The 19,440-nt window shown below is 35.5% G+C and overlaps 1 protein-coding gene across 1 annotated transcript in view; it reads right to left on the reverse strand.

The window, feature by feature from the left end:
- The window catches only part of CYLC1 (cylicin 1), a 53,001-nt gene that overhangs the window by 12,332 nt on the left and 21,229 nt on the right, over positions 1–19,440 (reverse strand). The window lies entirely within an intron of this gene.

The raw sequence follows: 19,440 nt of genomic DNA on the forward strand, positions 1-19,440 counted from the left end.
TCTATACTACCCAAAGCAATCTAAAGATCCAATACAATCCCTACAAAATACTAATGACATTTTTACAGAATTACAGTAAATAATCCTGATATTTGAAGTAAACTACAATGGATACTTAATAGCCAAAGAAATCTTGAAAAAGAATAAATCTGGAAATATTAAATGCTACATGATTCTGAACTACACTACAAAACTATAATAATCAAAAGTATATGGTACTGGAACCAAAAGAGGCACGTAAGTTAATGGAACAGAATAGATACCCAAAAAATAAACTCATTTTCTGTGATCAATTTATCTACAACAGAGGAGTCAAGAACATATAGTGGGGGGAAAGAAACCAGAATTTTTAATAAATTGTGTGCAAAACTAAACCACATTCTTAGAGTGAATACAAAAATAAACTCGAAATGAATTAAGTACTTAAATGTAAAGCCTGAAACCAAAAAATTCCTGGATGAAAATACAAACAGTAAGTTTTTTTGCATTGATCTTACCAATATTTTAGTGGATGTATTTCCTCAGACAAGGACAATTAAAGCAAAAATGAATAAACGAAACTACAGCAAACTAAAATCTTTTGCACAGTGAAGGAAACCAACAACAAAATAAATAGACAATCTATGAAACAGGAGAAGACACCTGGGGTTGATATCCAAAAGATATAATGATCTTGTACAGCTCAATAGTAAAAGAAAAAAAGGCTAATTAAAAATTGGCATGCAACCTGAATAGACACTCTTCCAAAGAAGTCAACAGGCAACAACAGGGCCAACAGGAAGATCAAAACATGCTCAATATCACTAATCATCAGGGAAATGCAAATAAAAACTTTAAGGACACACCAACTCATGCCTGCCAGAATGGTAATTATCAAACAAACAAAAAGCAAGAAATAACAAGTGTTGGGGAGGGTGTGGAGGAATGGGAATCTTTGTGCACTGTTGGTCAAAATATAAATTGATGCAGCCACTATGAAAAACAGTATGGAGTTTCCTCAAAAAAAAAAAAAAAAGATTCAATTACCATGTGATCCAGCAATTACACTTCTCATTATTTATCCAAGGAATGTAAAAACACTAATTCTAAAAGATAGATGTATTCCTTTGTTTATTATAGCTTTATATACAATAATCAAGATATGGAAGCAACCTAAGTATCCATTAATAATAAATGGATACAGAATGTATGACAAACACACTGGAATATTATTCAGCCATACAAAAGAATGAAATCCTGCCAAATCCAACAACATGCTATCACGTAGAGGATATTCTGCTAAGTGAAATAAGTCAGAGAAAGGCAAATGACATGATTTTTACTTATATGTGGAATCTAAAAATAAGTCAATAAAGCAAGACAGAAGTAGGCTCATAGGTACAGACAACAAACTGATAGTTGCCAGAAGGGAGGGGATGGAGAAATGGGTGAAATAGGAAAAGGGGACATACAAACTTCCAGTTTAAATGATTAAGTCAGGGGCACCTGGGTGGCTCATTTAAGAGTCTGACTCTAGATTTTGACTCAGGACATGATCTCACAGTTTGTGGGTTTGAGCCCCATGTCTGTGCTGTGCACAGAGCCTGCTTGGGATTCTCCCTCTCCCTCTTTCTTTCCCCCACTTTCTCTCTCTCAAAATAAATAAACTTTAAAAAATAAAATAAAATGATTAAGACATGGGGATGTCCATCATAAGGAATATAGTTAATAATATTGTAATAAGTCTGTATGGTGACAAATGGAAACTAGACTTCTGGTGGTGATCATGTATTAATGTATAAAATTATCAAATCACTATGAGGTACATTTGTAACTACTATATGTTGTATTTTAATCATATTTCAATAAAAATATAAAATAAGAGAAGGGCTAGAGAAAAGAGACAGGAAAGAACTGAAGAGGAATAAGAGTATGTAAATTTTTCAAATAAAATACTTAAAGTTACAAAGACAATTAATGAAGGAACTAAAAATAAAGATAGAACCATATTAGGAAAAGAGGAGAGGAGATGGTGTATATAAACAAAATCTTCACCCATTATGGAAGACCATTTTGAGAAAATGTATAAAATTGAAAAGTAACCATAAAATATATTATTTAGAGATATGGAAGTAGCCAACAAACAAAATAAATACAGAATCACATTTATATGTACCTATGTCCTTCGGTTTGCCTATACAACTAATTATACTGGTACTTGAATATCTTATCTTCAAATACAATGATAATGCTTCAAATTAAAGAAATTGTGTCTTTTGAAAACAGACCAAACCAAGTAATGACAGTGTTAGAAAAATGAGTCCTTATGTCATAAGTACATATTTTAAATACAATTCTTAAATTATTATTTTTTTACACTCTGGAAATCAGTGTAGTATCTAAGAATTCCCATACCTTTTCCTTGGAAAAATTTCATTAGATAATTTTCATTTCATGTCACTATTATTTCTTGTGATCTAGTAGTTGAGCTACCTATGTTACATCACTAGGGGTATTCCATTCCTGATCTATCCCAGTTATATGCAGGCATATTGCTTACATATTTCAGACTCCATTAAAACACCAAACTCTTTCACTGTACTGTTCACTCCGGTTTCAATTTATAGCTCATTTAACTTAATTCTTCATTTTGAAGACAAAGAAATAGGCCCAGAATAGGAAGAGGATTTACTGGTTTTATTTTGTCATAAAACGATGTGTGTTTTAGGGTAAAAAGTACAAATTTAAAGAGTGTGCACAGTTCTATAGTTCCTGTGTCTTTATTCAATTTGTGAATTCACAAAAAAATCACACAGAGTAGAGAGAGTTTGGAGGAAGATGGTGGCGTATGAGGACGCTGGGTTCACCGCGTCCTGCTGATCACTTAGATTCCAACCACATCTGCCTAAATAACCCAGAAAACCCACCAGAAGACTAGCAAAACGGACTCTCCAGAGCAAAGCGTACACAAGAGGCCCACGGAAGAGGGTAGAAAGGGCTGAGAGGCAGTGAACATTACATGGACTGGCAGGAGGGAGTGGGGGAGGTGGAGGGGCATCCAGCCTTCCCAGGAGGCAGAGCCCCTGAGTCTGGCTTGCAAAAGCAGAGGGGCTGGACGGAGTGTGTTCTCACAGCCAGCAGAACTTAACATCTGGAATGTTATAAGTCAACACCTCTGCTTGGAGAGTTGGATGGCTAGAGGAAAATGGGAGGGAGAGTTGTTGAGCTCCAAAGGACAGAGCTCAGCTTGGCAGGGAACAAAGGCGCTGGCCAGCGCCATCTCCCTTGCCCACCCCCCAGCCAAAATCCCAAAGGGAACCAGTTCCCGTCACAGAACTTGCTTGCACTGTGCAAACACCCAATGCTGTGCTTCTGTGGATCCATCCCTCCGAAGGGTTGGCCTCCCTCCCGGTGCCGCAGGGCTCCTCCCGAAGTGGACCACCTAAGGCAAAGCAAGCTGAGTCTGCCCCTCCTGCCCCTGGCACCCTGCTGATTCACCCCAGCTAATATGCCAGATCCCATCGAAGCAGCACCACAAGTCTGGCAGTGTGCAAGTAGTCCAGACAGGGGCCACACCACTCCACATTGAATCCTGACCCTAGGAGAGGGGAAGATAAGGTACAGACAAGACTGACTGTGGCTCCAGCGGTGGGCTGGGGGCAGACATCAGGTCTGACCACCAACATAAGTTACTCCAGACAGCACAGAGGAAGAGCCCTGCAGCTCCACGCCACTCCAGGGTCTATCCAAAATGACAACATGGAAGAATTCTCCTCAAAAGAAACTTCAGGAAGTAGAGACAGCTAGACAACTGACCAAAAACGATCTAAGCAATGTAACAGAAAATGAATTTAAAGTAATAGTCATAAAATTAATCTCTGGGCTTGAAAAAAAGCATAAAGGACAGCAGAGAATCTACTACTACAGAGATCAAGGGACTAAGAAACACCCAGGAGGAGCTAAAAAATGCTATAAATGAGCTGCAAAATAAAATGGAGATGACCACAGCTTGGATTGAAGAGGCAGAGGAGAAAATAGGTGAATTAGAAGATAAAACTATGGAAAAAGAAGAAGCTGAGAAAAACAGAGATAAAAAAATACAGGAGTAAGAGGGGAAAATTAGAAAACTAAGTAACAATTAAACGTAATACCATATGCATAATTGGGATTCCAGGGGAGGAAGAGAGAGAGAAAGGTGTTGACGGTGTACTTGAAGAAATAATAGCTGAGAACTTCCCTGATCTGGGGAAGAAAAAAGGCATTGAAATCCAAGAGGCACAGAGAACCCCCTTAAGACGTATCTTGAATTGATCTTCTGCATGACATATCATAGTGAAACTGGCAAAATACAAGGATAAAGAGAAAATTCGGAAAGCAGCTAGGGATAAACGTGCTCTAACACATAAAGGGAGACCGATAAGACTAGTAATGGATCTCTCCACTGAAACTTGTCAGGCCAGAAAGGAATGGCAGGAAATCTTCAATGTGATAAACAAAAATTATGCAGCCAAGAATCTGTTATCCATGAAGTCTGTCATTTAGAATAGAAGAGATACAGTCTTCACAAACAAACAAAAACTAAAGACATTCGGCACCACTAAACCAGCCACACAAGAGATCCTAAGGGGGACCTGTGAGACAAGGTACCAGAGACATCACTACAAGCATGGAAACTACAGACATCACAATGACTCTAAACCCATATCTTTCTATAATAACACTGAATGTAAATGGACTAAATGCTCCAACCAAAAGACATAGGGTATCAGAATGGATAAAAAACCAAGACCCATCTATTTGCTGTCTACAAGAGACTCATTTTAGACCTGAGGACACCTTCAGATTGAAAGTGACAGGATGGAGAGCTATCTATCATGCTACTGGAAGTCAAAAGAAAGCTGGGGTAGCCATACGTATATCAGAAAAACTAGAGTTTCAATTAAAGGCCTCAACAAGAGATGAAGAAGGGCACTATATAATAATCGCAGGGTTATCCATCAGGAAAAGCTATCAATTATAAATGTCAGTGTGCCGAATATGGGAGCCCCCAAATATATAAAACAATTAATCACAAACATAAGCAACCTGACTGATAAGAAGGTGGTAATTGGAGGAGACTTTAATACTCCACTTACAACAATGCATAGATCATCTAGACACAGGATCAATAAAGAAACAAGTGCCCTGAATGATACATTGGATCAGATGGACTTGACACATATATTTAGAACTCTGCATCCCAAAGCAACAGAATATACTTTCTTCTCGAGTACACATGGAACATTCTCCAAGATAGATCACACACTGCATCACAAAACAGCCCTTCATAAGTATACAAGCATTGAGATCATACCATGCATACTTTCAGACCACAATGTGATGAAATTTCAAATCAACCACAGGAAAAAGTCTGGAAAACCTCCAAAAGCATGAAGGTTAAAGAACACTCTACTAAAGAATGAATGGGTCAACCAGGCAATTAGAGAAGAAATCAAGAAACATATGGAAACAAATGAAAATGAAAAGGCAACAATCCAAACGCTTTGGGATGCAACAAAGGCAGTCCTGAGAGGAAAATACATTGCAATCCAGGCCTATCTCAAGAAACAAGAAAAATCCCAAATACAAAATCTAACAGCACACATACAGGAAATAGAAGCAGAACAGCAAAGACACCCCAAACCCAGCAGAAGAAGAGAAATAATAAAGATCAGAGAAATAAACAATATAGAATATAAAAAAACTGTACAGCAGATCAATGAAACCAAGAGTTGGTTTTTTGAAAAAATAAACAAAATTGATAAACATCTAGCCAGGTGCCTCAAAAAGAAAAGACAGAGGGACCAAATAGATAAAATCATGAGTGAAAATGGAAGTATTACAACCAATCACTCAGAAATACAAGCAATTATCAGGGAATACTATGAAAAAATATATGCCAACAAACTGGACTACCTGGAAGAAAAGGACAAATTCTTAAACACCCACACACTCCCAAAACTCAAACAGAAAGAAAGAGAAAGCTTGAGCAGACCCATAACCATGAAGAAATTGATTCAGTTATCAAACATCTCCCAACAAATAAGAGTCCAGGACGAGATGGCTTCCCAGGGAATTCTACCAGACATTTAAAGCAGAAATAATACCTATTTCTAAAGCTATTAAAAAAAAAAAAAAAAAAAAAAAAAAAAAGGAAGGAAAACTTCCAGACTTCCAGACCCATTCTATGAAGCCAGCATTATTTTGATTCCTAAACCAGACAGAGACCCAGTAAAAAAAGAGAACTACAGGCCAATATCCCTGATGAATATGGATGCAAAAATTCTCAATAAGATACTAGCAAATCGAATTCAACAGCATATAAAAAATGTTATTCACCATGATCAAGTGGGACTCATTCCTGAGGTGCAGGACTGGTTCAACATTCACAAATCAATCAACGTGATACATCACATTAACAAAAAAAAGAGAAAAACCATATGATCCTGTCAATCGATGCAGAAAAAGCATTTGACAAAATTCAGCACCGTTTCTTAATAAAAACCCTTGAGAAAGTCGGGATAGACAGAACATACTTAAACATCATAAAAGCCATTTATGCAAAGCCCACAGCTAATATCATCCTCAATGGGGAAAAACTGAGAGCTTTCTCCCTGAGATCAGGAACATGACAGGGATGTCCACTCTCACCGCTGTTGTTTAACACAGTGTTGGAAGTGCTAGCATCAGCAATCAGACAACAAAAGGAAATCAAAGGCTTCAAAATTGGATAAGATGAAGTTAAGCTTTCACTTTTTGCAGATGACATGATATTATACATGGAAAACCCAATAGACTCCACCAAAAGTCTGCTAGAACTGATCCATGAATTCAGCAAAGTCGCAGGATACAAAATCAATGTACAGAAATCAGTTGCATTCTTATGCACTAATAATGAAGCAACAGAAAGACAAATAAAGAAACTGATCCCATTCACAATTGCACCAAGAAGCATAAAATACCTAGGAATAAACCTAACCAAAGATGTAAAAGATCTGTATGTTGAAAACTATAGAAAGCTTATGAAGGAAATTGAAGAAGATATAAAAGAAATGGAAAAACATTCCATGCTCATGTATTGGAAGAATAAGTATTGTTAAAATGTCAATACTACTCAAAGCTATGTACATATTCAATGCAATCCCAATCAAAATTGTACCAGCATTCTTCTCAATGCTAGATCAGGTAAGTCAGTCAGAGTGGCTAAAATGAACAAATCAGGAGACTGTTAGATTTGATGCTAGAGAGGATGTGGAGAAATGGGAACCCTCTTGCACTGTTGGTCGTAATGCAAATTGGTGCAGCCACTCTGGAAAACACTGTGTAAGTTCCTCAAAAAAATAAAAATAGACCTACCCTATAACCCAGCAATACCACTGTTAGGAATTTACCCAAGGGATACAGGAGTACTGATGCATAGGGGCCCTTGTACCCCAATGTTTATAGCAGCACCCTCAACGATAGCCAAATTGTGGAAAGAGCCTAAATGTCCATCAACTGATGAATGGATAAAACAATTGTGGTTTATATACACAATGGAGTACTACGTGGCAATGAGAAAGAATGAAATATGGCCCTTTGTAGCAACATGGATGGAACTGGAGAGTGTTTTGCTAAGTGAAATAAGCCATGCAGAGAAACATACCGTATGTTTTCACTCTTATGTGGATCCTGAGAAACTTAACAGAAACCCATGGGAGAGGGGAAGGGAAAAAAAAGAGGTTAGAGTGGAAGAGAGCCAAAGCAGAAGAGGGTCTTAAAAACTGAGAACAAACTGAGGATTGATGGGGGGTAGGAGGGAGCGGAGAGTGGGTGATGTGTATTGAGGAGGACACCTTTTGGGATGAGCACTGGGTGTTGTATGGAAACCAATTTGACAATAAATTTCATATTTAAAAAAAATCACATAGAGTAACTAAGTATAGCTAATTCCGTATACAGTAAGTACTCTAAGGTGGACTCCAGTTTACAAACAATATCTTTCCTTGAATAGAAATAATTTTTCATCCTCCTTCCTTGTTTTTTTTTTTCTCGTTATTTGATTTCCCTTCATTTGACTCTAATTAACCATAGGAATTGACAATATAAGCTATTTAATCAAATGCTTAGGATTGTGTATAATAGCACCTAATTTCTGGGTTCTCAGTAAATGAAAATACCTGCTGGAAAATAAAATAAGCTATTAATGACTTTCTCTTGGTAAGAAGGTGACAATTAACATATTGATTTATTTTTTGACTTGAACATTTTGTACTGAACTGGTTTCTTTTACCTTATGTTCATATTGCCCAAATGCAAATTAAAATTTACACACATCAGTATTTGAGAAATCTTGATAGGAATATGGGTCTATGAATATGTTTAATACAACCTTAGATACATTACTAAGCAATTTACATGCTTTACTTTCCTATAAAGAATGTGGTATTCATGTCCCATTTTACACTTGAGGAAAATGATATTCCAAATGATTAAAAAAAGTTCTTCAAAGGAATTCTGCAAGTAACTGGTAGTGTAGCAATTAAAATCAAAGCTTTCTGACTCCAAAACTGTAGAAAGTAGCAACTAGATTATGCAACATTCATGATACTTTCTATTTTTAAATTATTTAGGTATTTTGAGGAAGGTTAGAAAAATCTTTGCTGACACATTTTAAGATACTAGAACCTTGACTATCACAATGTTCACAGTTTGGGACTAGATGACCTCTTATTATTTCCTTAGGACAAGCTTTTTAAAAATTTTTTAAAAAATATTTATTTTTGAGACAGAGCAAGAGACAGAGGACAAGTGGGGTAGGAGTAGACAGGGGGTGACACAGAATCTGAAGCAGGCTGCAAGCTGCCAGCACAGAGCCCAACGTGGGATTCATACCCAAGAACCGCAAGATCATGATCTGAACCAAAGTCAGCTGCCCAACCAACTGAGCCACTCAGGTGCCCCAGGACTAGCTTTTTATTTTTAAATTCCCTGTTGAAAACTAGGTTATGGCGAAGATTATTTTCACCAATATAGAAAGCCAAAAATAAATAAAAAGAATTATAATATATTTGGCTATATAAAGGTTTATAAATTTTTGCATAGCAAAACCAACAACAACAACAACAAAACAAACAAACAAACAAAAAAACATAACCCAACGCTAATATCATCCTCCATGGGGGAAAAACTGAGAGCTTTCCCCCTAAGGTCACGAACAAGACAGGGATGTCCACTCTTGCCACTGTTATTCTACATAGTATTGGAAGTCTTAGCCTCTGCAATCAGACAACACAAAGAAATAAGAAAGCATGCAAATCGGCCAGGAGGGGGTCAAACTTTTACTCTTCGCAGATGACATGATACTCTATATGGAAAAACCAGAAGATTCCTCCAAAAAACTGCTAGAATTGATTCATGAATTCAGCAAAGTTGCAGGATATAAAATCAACACACAGAAATCGGTTGCATTCTTATACACCAACAATGAAGTGGCAGAAAGAGAAATCAAGGAATCCATCCCATTTACAGTTGCACCAAACCCCATAAAGTACCTAGGGATACATCTAACCAAAGAGATGAAAAATCTATACACTGAAAATACACAAAGTTTAACAAAGAATTTGAAGAAGACACACGCACACACACACACACACACACACAAAATAGAAAAATATTCCATGCTCCTGGATAGGAAGAACAAATATTGTTAAAATGTCGATACTACCCAAATCAATCTACATATTCAATGCAATCCTAATCAAAATTGCACCAGCATTCTTCTCGAAGCTAGAAGAATAATCCTAAAATTTGTATGGAACCAGAAAAGACCCCAAATCTCCAAAGCAATCTTGAAAAAGAAAACCAAATCAGGAGGCATCACAATCCCAGACTTCAAGCTATACTACAAAGCTATAATCTTCAAGACAGTATGGTACTGGCATAAGAACAGACACTCAGATCAATGGAACAGAATAGAGAACCCATAAATGGACCCACAAAAGTATGGCCGACTAATCTTTGACAAAGCAGGGAAGAATATCCAATGGAATAAAGAGAGTCCCTTCAGGAAGTGATGCTGGGAAAACTGGACAGCGACATGCAGAAAAATGAACCTGGACCACTGTGTTACACCATACACAAAAATAAACTTAAAATAAATGAGAGACCTAAATGTAAGATAGGAAGTCATCAGAATCCTCGAGGAGAAAGCAGGCAAAAACCTCTTAGATGTTTGCCGCAGCAACTTCTTACTCAACAAGTCTCTGGAGGCAAGGGAAACAAGCAAAAATGAACTACTGGGACCTCATCAAAATAAAAAGCTTCTACACAGTGAAGGAAATAATCAGCAAAACTAAAAGGCAACTGACAACATGGGAGAAGATATTTGCAAGTGACATATCTGATAAAGGGTTAGTATCCAAAATCTATAAAGAACTGATCAAACTCCACCCCCTAAAAACAAAGAATCCAGTGAAGAAATGGGCAAAGACATAAATAGACACTTCTCCAAAGAAGACATCCAGATGTCCAACCAACGCATGAAAAAATGCTCAACATCACTCGTCATCAGGGAAATACAAATCAAAACCACAATGAGAGACCACCTTATACCTGTCAGAATGGCTAACATGAACAACTCAGGCAACAACAGATGTTGGAGAGGATGTGGAGAAAGAGGATCTCTTTTGCATTGTTGGTCGGAATGCAAGCTGGTGCAGCCACTCTGGGAAACAGTATGGAGGTTCCTCAAAAAACTAAAAATAGAACTACCCTATGACCCAGCAATTGCACTACTAGGCATTTATCCACGGTATACAGGTGTGCTGTTTCGAAGGGACACATGCACCTCCATGTTTATAGCCGCACTATCAACAATAGTCAAAGTATGGAAAGAGTCCAAACGTCTATCGATGGATGAATGGATAAAGAAGATATATAATAATATATATATTAATAGATATTAATATATTAATTAATTCATATATAATTTATATATATTATTACTCAGCAACCAAAAAGAATGAAATCTTGCCATTTGCAACTACATGGATGGAACTGGAGGGTATTATACTAAGTGAAATTAGTCAGAGAAAGACAAAAATCATATGACTTCACTGATATTAGGGCTTTGAGAGACAAAATAGTTGAACATAAGGGAAGGGAAACAAAAATAATATAAAAACAGGAAGGGGGACAAAACAGAAGAGACTCATAAATATGGAGAACAAACAGAGGGTTACAGTAGGGGATGTGGGAGGGGGGATGAGCGAAACGGGTAAGGGGCACTAAGGAATCTACTCCTGAAATCATAGTTGCACTGTATGCTTACAAATTTGGATGTAAATTTTAAAAAATGAAATAAAAAAAACATAAAAACAATAGATATATGAGAGTAGGGAAAATTACAACAAAGAAGAACAACAGAGATTTATATCTATAATAAATGAAGTCTTTTATAAATTGACAATAATCTCTAAATATCCAATGAGAAAAATGGGCAAAGGATACAAAGCCATGATTCTCAAATTATCAAACCAAAGTGACCAAAATACATTCAAAATATTTTCAAGGTCACTAATAGGGACATGCAAGTTAAGGTATCAGTGAATTATTATGCATCCATTAGAATGGTTAGAGGAAGAGCTGTAACATATATTGCTAACTTGGATGCAGAGATGTATGTTTATTTTTTTGCCTTTAAATAAAACTAACAAAACATCGCCCTCTCTTCTGCTTTCTGCACCTTTCCCATTCTCATGTGTGTGTGTGTGTGTGTGTGTGTGTGTGTGTGTGTGTTTCAAGGTTTGATATGGTGAAGTGAATCTTTAATAAAAGTAAGGAATACTACATAGTAAGAGGTTGTTGATTGTTATCCGAAGAAAATAAGTGGAAATGGATAAGGGTAGAAATGGGAAGTGGGAAAACAAGCCAAAATAAAAACTAAAAAAACTGATGTTAGCAAATCCAGAATGTATGGCATCTTGGAGAATTAAATTATGTGTGTATTTTCATAAATAAGATGGAACTTAAAGCAATAGCATTAGATACATATCTCCTGGTTTATAGAGATAATTAGGATATTTTCAGGTAAAAAATTAAATTGTAAAGTACAGCATATGTATGATTTTACTTTAGTCAAAACAAATTATTTATCTCTCTATCTGCTTCTGCTTACATACACTTGTATGTACAAGGTGTTGGTGTAAAAGAAAAATGAACACCAGGCTGGTAATACTGGTTATCTCAAGAGGATATATGCTAAGGAACTTAGAAGTACAGGAGTGAGCATAAGGATTTAGTAACTTTTTACATATTTTGTATTTTAGTTGTTACAAAAAATTTGTATTACTTTTGTTAGTAAGAAAATATTTAAATTTGACCATAAGACAGAAAATCAATAAGGAAAATTCAGTTTCAAACATACATTATACAAAATAAACTTAACAGATATATACAAACCATTCCAAATAAAATCGGTAAAATATATATTATTCTCAAGTGCAGGTGAAAAATGCTCCAGGATCAATAATATGTTAAGCCATGAAACCAGTCTTAAAAAATTAAGGAGAGGGGCGCCTGGGTGGCTCAGTCAGTTGAGCGACCGACTTCGGCTCAGGTCATGATCTCACAGTTCGTTGGTTCAAGCCCCGTGTTGGTCTCTGTGCTGACAGCTTGGAGCCTGTAGCCTGCTTCCGATTCTGTGTCTCCCTCTCACTCTGCCCCTCCCCCACTGATGCTCTGTCTCTCTCTGTCTCAGAAATAAATAAATATTAAACAAAATTTTTAATAAAATATTAAGGAGATTTAAATAATATCAGGCATCTTTTCTGAACATAATGATAAATTACATAAAGAAGCGTAGAAAATTTATTTTATGTGGAAAGTTAAAAACATGCTACTAAATAACCAATGTGTCAAAGAAGAAATCAAAAGAGGAATTAAAATGTAACTTGCCAGGGCACCTGGGTGGCTAAATTAGTTGTGTCTAACTCTTGATTTCAGCTCAGGTCATGCTCTCATGGGTCATGAGATCAAGCCCTGAATCAGGCTCTGAACTGATGGCATAGCCTGCTTAGGATACTCTCTCTACCTCTCTCTCTGCCTCTCCTTCCCCTAAAAATAAATAAACTTAAAAAATATAACTTGAGAAATTAAAACATAAATACAACTTACCTAAACTTATGGGTAGAAGAAAAAGCAATTCTAAGAAAAAATTCATACTGAGAAATACCTGATTCAAAAAATAATAATAATAATACATAAAAAAGAGAGAGACAGTTCTCAAATAATAAAACTAGCTCTACAACTCAAGAAAATAAAAAAAAATTAAGCAAAACCGAAAATTAGTAGAATGAAGGAATTAACAAAGGTCAAAGCAGAAATAAATGAAAAAGAGACTAAGAAGATAATAGAAAAAAAGATCAATGAAACTAAGAGATCGTGTTTTGGAAAGATAAACAAAATTGATAAACCTTTACCTAGCCTCACCAAGAAAAATATCAAATAAATAAAATCAGAAAAGAAAAAAAATACATTACAGATTTTGTTACAACAGAAATACAAAGGATCATAAGAGACTACAATGAAGAATTTGATAAATCCTAGCAACATACAACATTGCAAGATGGAATCAAAAGAAATACAATATCTGAACAGACTGATTACTAGCAAGGAGGTTGAATAAGTAATCAAAAACCTCCCAACAAAATTTGAGAATCAGAGGGTTTCCCTGCAAAATTTTATCAAATATTTAAAGAAGAACTAATACCAATCCTTCTCAAACTCTTCTAAAAATATAAAAGAGGAAGTAACATTGCTGAACTCATTTTATTTATCCATATCCTAAAACCACTCAAGGATACCACAAGCAAAGTAGAGGCCAATATCCCTGATGAATATAGATAGAAAAAATCCTTAGGCAAATACTAGCAAAACTGAAATCAACAATACATTAAAAGAATCATACAACATGAACAAATAGGATAAATTCCAGGGATGCAAGGATGGTTCAACATCTGCACATCAATGTTATACACCATGTTAACAAAACTCATTTTAATAGATGCAGAAAACATGTATGAAAAAATTCAACATTCCTTTATGATAACTCAATACACTGGGTATAGACAGAATGTGCTTCAACCTAAGAAAGCTTATATGAGACAAAATCCACAGCTAACATCATATTTAATGGTTAAAACTGGACATTTTCCCCCTAAGATTAGACACAAGAATTATCATTCTCATCATTTTTATTCAACATATCATTGAAAGTCCTAGCCAGAACATTTAGGTACAAACAAGAAATTAACATCATTCGTACCAGAAAAAGTTAAAGAGCGTTAAGACATACAAACTTCCAATTACAAAATAAATCACAGAGATGAAAAGAGCACCATAGGGAATATAGTCAATAAGATAGTAATAATGTTTGGTTATAGATGGCCAGTACACTTATCATAATGTATAGAATTGTAAAAGCAGTATGTTGTACATACATTTGAAAATAATATAACATTGTATGTTAATTATACTTCAATTAACAAGTCAACCAAATCAGAAAGGAAAAAGTAAAACTGTCTCCATTTGCAGATAACATATTATACATTATAAACACTAACCACCAAAATCTGTAAGAACTAATAAAAGCATTCAACAAAGTTGCAGGATAGAAAATTAATACACAAAAGCCTGTTGTTTTTCTACACAATAATAATGAACTAGCAGAAACAAAAATGAAGAAAACAATTACACTTACAATTGCATCCAAAAAATATCCAGATATAAATTTAACCAAGGAGGTGAAACACCTGGACTCTGAAAACTATAAGACATTGAAGAAAAAAATGGAAGACACAAAAAAATAGAAAAGTATTCTATGCTAATGGATCTGAAGAATTAATATTGTTAACATATCTATGCTACCAAAAACACTCTACAGATTTAATACAATCCTTAAAAAAATTCCAATGATATTTTTCACAGAAATAGATATAACAATATTAAAATCTGTATAAAAATGATAAAAGACCTTGAAAAATCAAAGTAATGTTGAGAAAAAACAAGAAAACTGGAAGTGACATGCTACCTGATTTCAGACTATACTGCAAAACTATAGTAGTCATAATAATATGGTACTGGTACAAAAACAGACAAAGAGTTCAATGGAACAAGATAGAGAGATAAGAAATAAACCCATACACATAAAGTCAATTTGGTTATGACAAAAGGGCCACGAATATTCAATGAGGGAAATGACAGTGTCTTCAATAAGTGGTTTGGGAAACCTTGACAGCCACATGAAAAAGAGTGAAACTGAACCATTGTCTTACACCATACATAAAAATTAACTCAAAAACGAATTAAAGATTTAAATGTAAACTCAGAACCATAAAACTCTTAGAAGAATATATAAGCAATAAACTCCTTGACATTAATCATGTTGATGGCATTTTGGATTTGATTCCAAAAGTTATGGAATAATAAGTCACAGGAATAAAAAGCACAGCATAAAAAATTTAGTCATTTATATTGCTATAGTGATGTGGGGGACCGATGGTAGCTACACTAGTGGCAAACATAGCATAATGTATACAATTTTCAAATACTATGTTGTATGCCTGAATGTACCTGAATGTGGTACACCTAATGTAGCATTGTGTTAACTATATTCAAATAAAAAAATAACACACACACACACACACACACGCACACACACATACACACAATGGAATGTTATTCAGCCTTAAAAAGAAGAAAATCTTGTACTATGTATGAAACTTGAAGGAATTATGCTAAGTGTAGTAAGTCAGATAGAGACAAACACTGTATGATTTCACTTATATGCGGAAATTAAAAAAAATGGGAGAGTGGATACAGAGAACACATTTGTGGTTGTCATATGTGTGGAGGCTGGGGAATGGATGAAGTGGGTGAAAGCAGTTAAAAATTACAAGCATCAAGTTATAAAAACAAAGAAGTCATGGGTATGTAATATACATCATGGTGACTATAGTTCATTATGCTGTATGGTACATTTGATAGCACCGAAAGAGTATATTTTAAAAGTTTTCATCTCAAGAAAAAAATTTTGTATTATTAATGGTGATGGATGTTAACTAAATTTATTGGGATGCTCATTTCTCAATATATATAAATACTAAATTTTTATGTTGTACATCTGAAACTAATATAATGTTACATGTCAATTACACCTAAATAAAAAGAAAAAAAAAGAATAGGAAACAAAGAACTTTAAGCATAACACTAGTTTTCTACCTTAGTAAGTGAAGTATAAACAACTTTTCCAGGGAAATCTGGGAGTATGGCAGAATAGGAGGATCCTAAGCTAACTTTATCCCACCTGATACACCTAGATAATAGCAACATCAGTGCAACTAACCCAGAAAATTACCTGAAGACTGGCAAAAGAGACTCTCCACCATTAATCAGACAGAGGAGGCCACGTAGAAAATGCTAACAGAGGCAGAGACCCAGTCAAAAACAAAACTCCTAGTGAGTCTGACCACAAATGGGAGGGACACTACAAATATAAAAAGGGGAGAGGAACAGATCCCACATCAGGCACCCAAGACATAGAAAACCTGAACTTGGAAGATGTATTTCCATAACATTTGGCGTTGCAAACCAGTGGGGCTTAACTTCTCAAGTTTTTACAATCAGTGGGGCTTAACCCTGGGTACTTGAAAAATAAACTAGCTCAGCTCTGAGAGAGCCAAAGGCAATAGGAAACTGGGTTGCTGCCTGTAAAGAAACAGCATAACAAACAAATCCACTGAGATACAGCATAGGAGCAGCAGTTTGAAAGGTGCTTGGCTCTAGCCAGGTATTATACTTCAAGACTCCACAGTAGGGAAGGGCATCTATCTTGCCAATATCACACCTCCTGCCCCAGCACTCTTCTGCAGACTCACCCCATCCAACCCATTCCATTTGGCAGGAGTCCCTTTAAAGTCGTGCTTGTTGTGTCTCATTCTGCAAGAAGCCCCAACAGTGACCATCATCACTCCAAAGTGACTCTTACCTTAGGGATAGGGAAAGATAACCACACACTGCAGCCCCCACAGTGGGCTGAGGCAGACATCTGATCTGATTGCTAGCTCTGGCCACCAAGAAAACATCATGGGGGCAGCTCAAGGAGAGAGTCCTGTAGTTCAAGGTCACTGAAACCCCCACAGACAAATTAGGGGCAAAATCTGGCCTGATTGTAACCCTACCCTCCAACAAAAGCCTCCTAGGGGAAAATTCAGGAAGAGCATTCTGCAGTTCAGTGTGACCACAGCCCTGCCTGGCAAATGGGCTGAGAGCAAGTATAGTGTCTGAGCCAATTTTAAGCCAAAGGCAGCCCCAGCCCTGGTCCTTAATAGGACAGGGATCAAAACTGTCTGTCTAGCAGAAATTTTGCAAGCCTTGCAAGTGGCATAATAGATTCAAAGTGCTGACCGAAGACAACCTACAGGCAAGAATACTCCATTCAACAGAGCTATCATTCAAAATAGAAGAAGAGATAAAGAGTAGTTTTGCAAACAAACAAAAGTTAAATAAATTCCACTGAATGAGTCTTATAAGAAATGTTAAGGGGAATACTTGAGTGGAAAGGAAAGGCTATATCAGGAGTAAGAACATTAGAAAAGAGAAAAAAATCACAGGTAAATACAAACATAAGGGTAGTAGATTAGTCACTTATAAAACCAATATGGAGGTTAAAGCACAAAGCAGTAAAATCAATTATATGTATGAAATTAGTGATAGGATTAATAAAATAAAAGAATGTAAAGTATCATATATACATAAAACATGACAGGAAGTAAAGATTTAGTGTTTAGGATAGGTTCAAATTTTCATCAACTTAATATAGACTGCTATATTCATTGGATCTTATATATCAACCTAATAGTAACCAGAAATTAAAAACATGCAATAGGTATACAATAAATAAAGATAAAATAATCCAAGCATATCACTAAGGAAAACCAGAAAACCGCATGAGAAGAAAGCTAGAGCAGAAAGGAACAGAGAACTACAAAAACAGTCATGAAAGAAATAACAAAATGGCAATAAATACATACTTATCAATAATTAATCTGAATATACATAGATTAAGTGCTCCAATAAAAACACTTAGGATGACTGAATGGATGGAAAAGCAAGATCAATCCATATGCCCCCTACAAGAGATTTACTTCAGTGAAAGTGAGAGGTTAAAAAAGTATTTATAGTGCCAATGAAAGAAAAGCTAGAGTAAAAGGGTAAAATAAAGCTAGGTTAACAATATTTATATTGAAAAAATAGGCTTTAAAACAAAGTCTATAACAAGAGATAAAGAAGGGCACTACACAATGATAAAACTATTAATCCAACAAAAAGTATAACAATTGTAAATATCTATGCTTCCAACCTGGAACTACCCAAATACATAAGCAACTATTAAGAGATACAAAGAAGAAAATGATAGTAATGCAATAATAGTAGGGGACTTCAACACCCCACTTACATCAATGGATAGATCATCCAGACAGAAAATCAATAAGGAAACAGTAGCTTTGAATGACACATTGCATCTAACATATATATTCAGAGAACACCATCTAAAAACATGGGAATACACATTCTTACCAAGTACACATGGAACACTGTCCAGAATAGATCATATTTAGGCCATAAAACAAGTCTCAGCAAATTCAAAACCATTGAAATCATATCACACATCTTTTCAAACTACAACACTATGAGACTTGAAATCACTACAAGAAAAAAATTGGAAAGACCACAACAAAATGGAGGTTAAAGAACATCCTACCAAGGAATGAATAGCATAACCAGGAAAGTAAAGAAGAAATTTAAAAGTACATGGGATGAAAGAAAAATAAAAACACAACAGTCCAAAACCTTTGGGATGCAGCAAAGGCAGTCCTAAGAGGGAAGTATATTGTAATACAAGCCTACATCAAGAAGCAAGAAAAGTATCAAATACACAAACTAAACTTAATACCTAGAGGAGGAAGAAAAGGAACAGCAAATAAAGCCTAAAGCCAGCAGAAGAAGGGAAATAGTAAAGATTAGAACAGAAACAAATGATACAGGAACAAAAAGAAAACACACACACACACACACACACACACACACACACACACAAGAAAAGATCAACAAAAATAAGAGCTGTTAGAAAAAAATTAATGAAATTAATAACCCCCAGCCTTTTGAAAAACAAATATACAGAACCCAAATAGATAAAATCATTAATGAATTAGGAGAAATCACAGCCAACATCACTGAAATATAATCAAGTATAAGAGAATATTATTTTTAAAAAAATTGTCCCAACGAACTGGGCAATCTGGAAAAACGGACAAATTCTTAGAATCTCACAAAATACCAAAACTGAAGCAAGAAGAAATAGAAAATTTGAACAGACCCATA

The sequence above is a fragment of the Herpailurus yagouaroundi genome, unplaced genomic scaffold (genome assembly GCF_014898765.1).
Source record: "Herpailurus yagouaroundi ecotype Mexico unplaced genomic scaffold, PumYag 67623, whole genome shotgun sequence".
In the NCBI taxonomy this organism is placed as follows: Eukaryota; Metazoa; Chordata; class Mammalia; order Carnivora; family Felidae; genus Herpailurus; species Herpailurus yagouaroundi.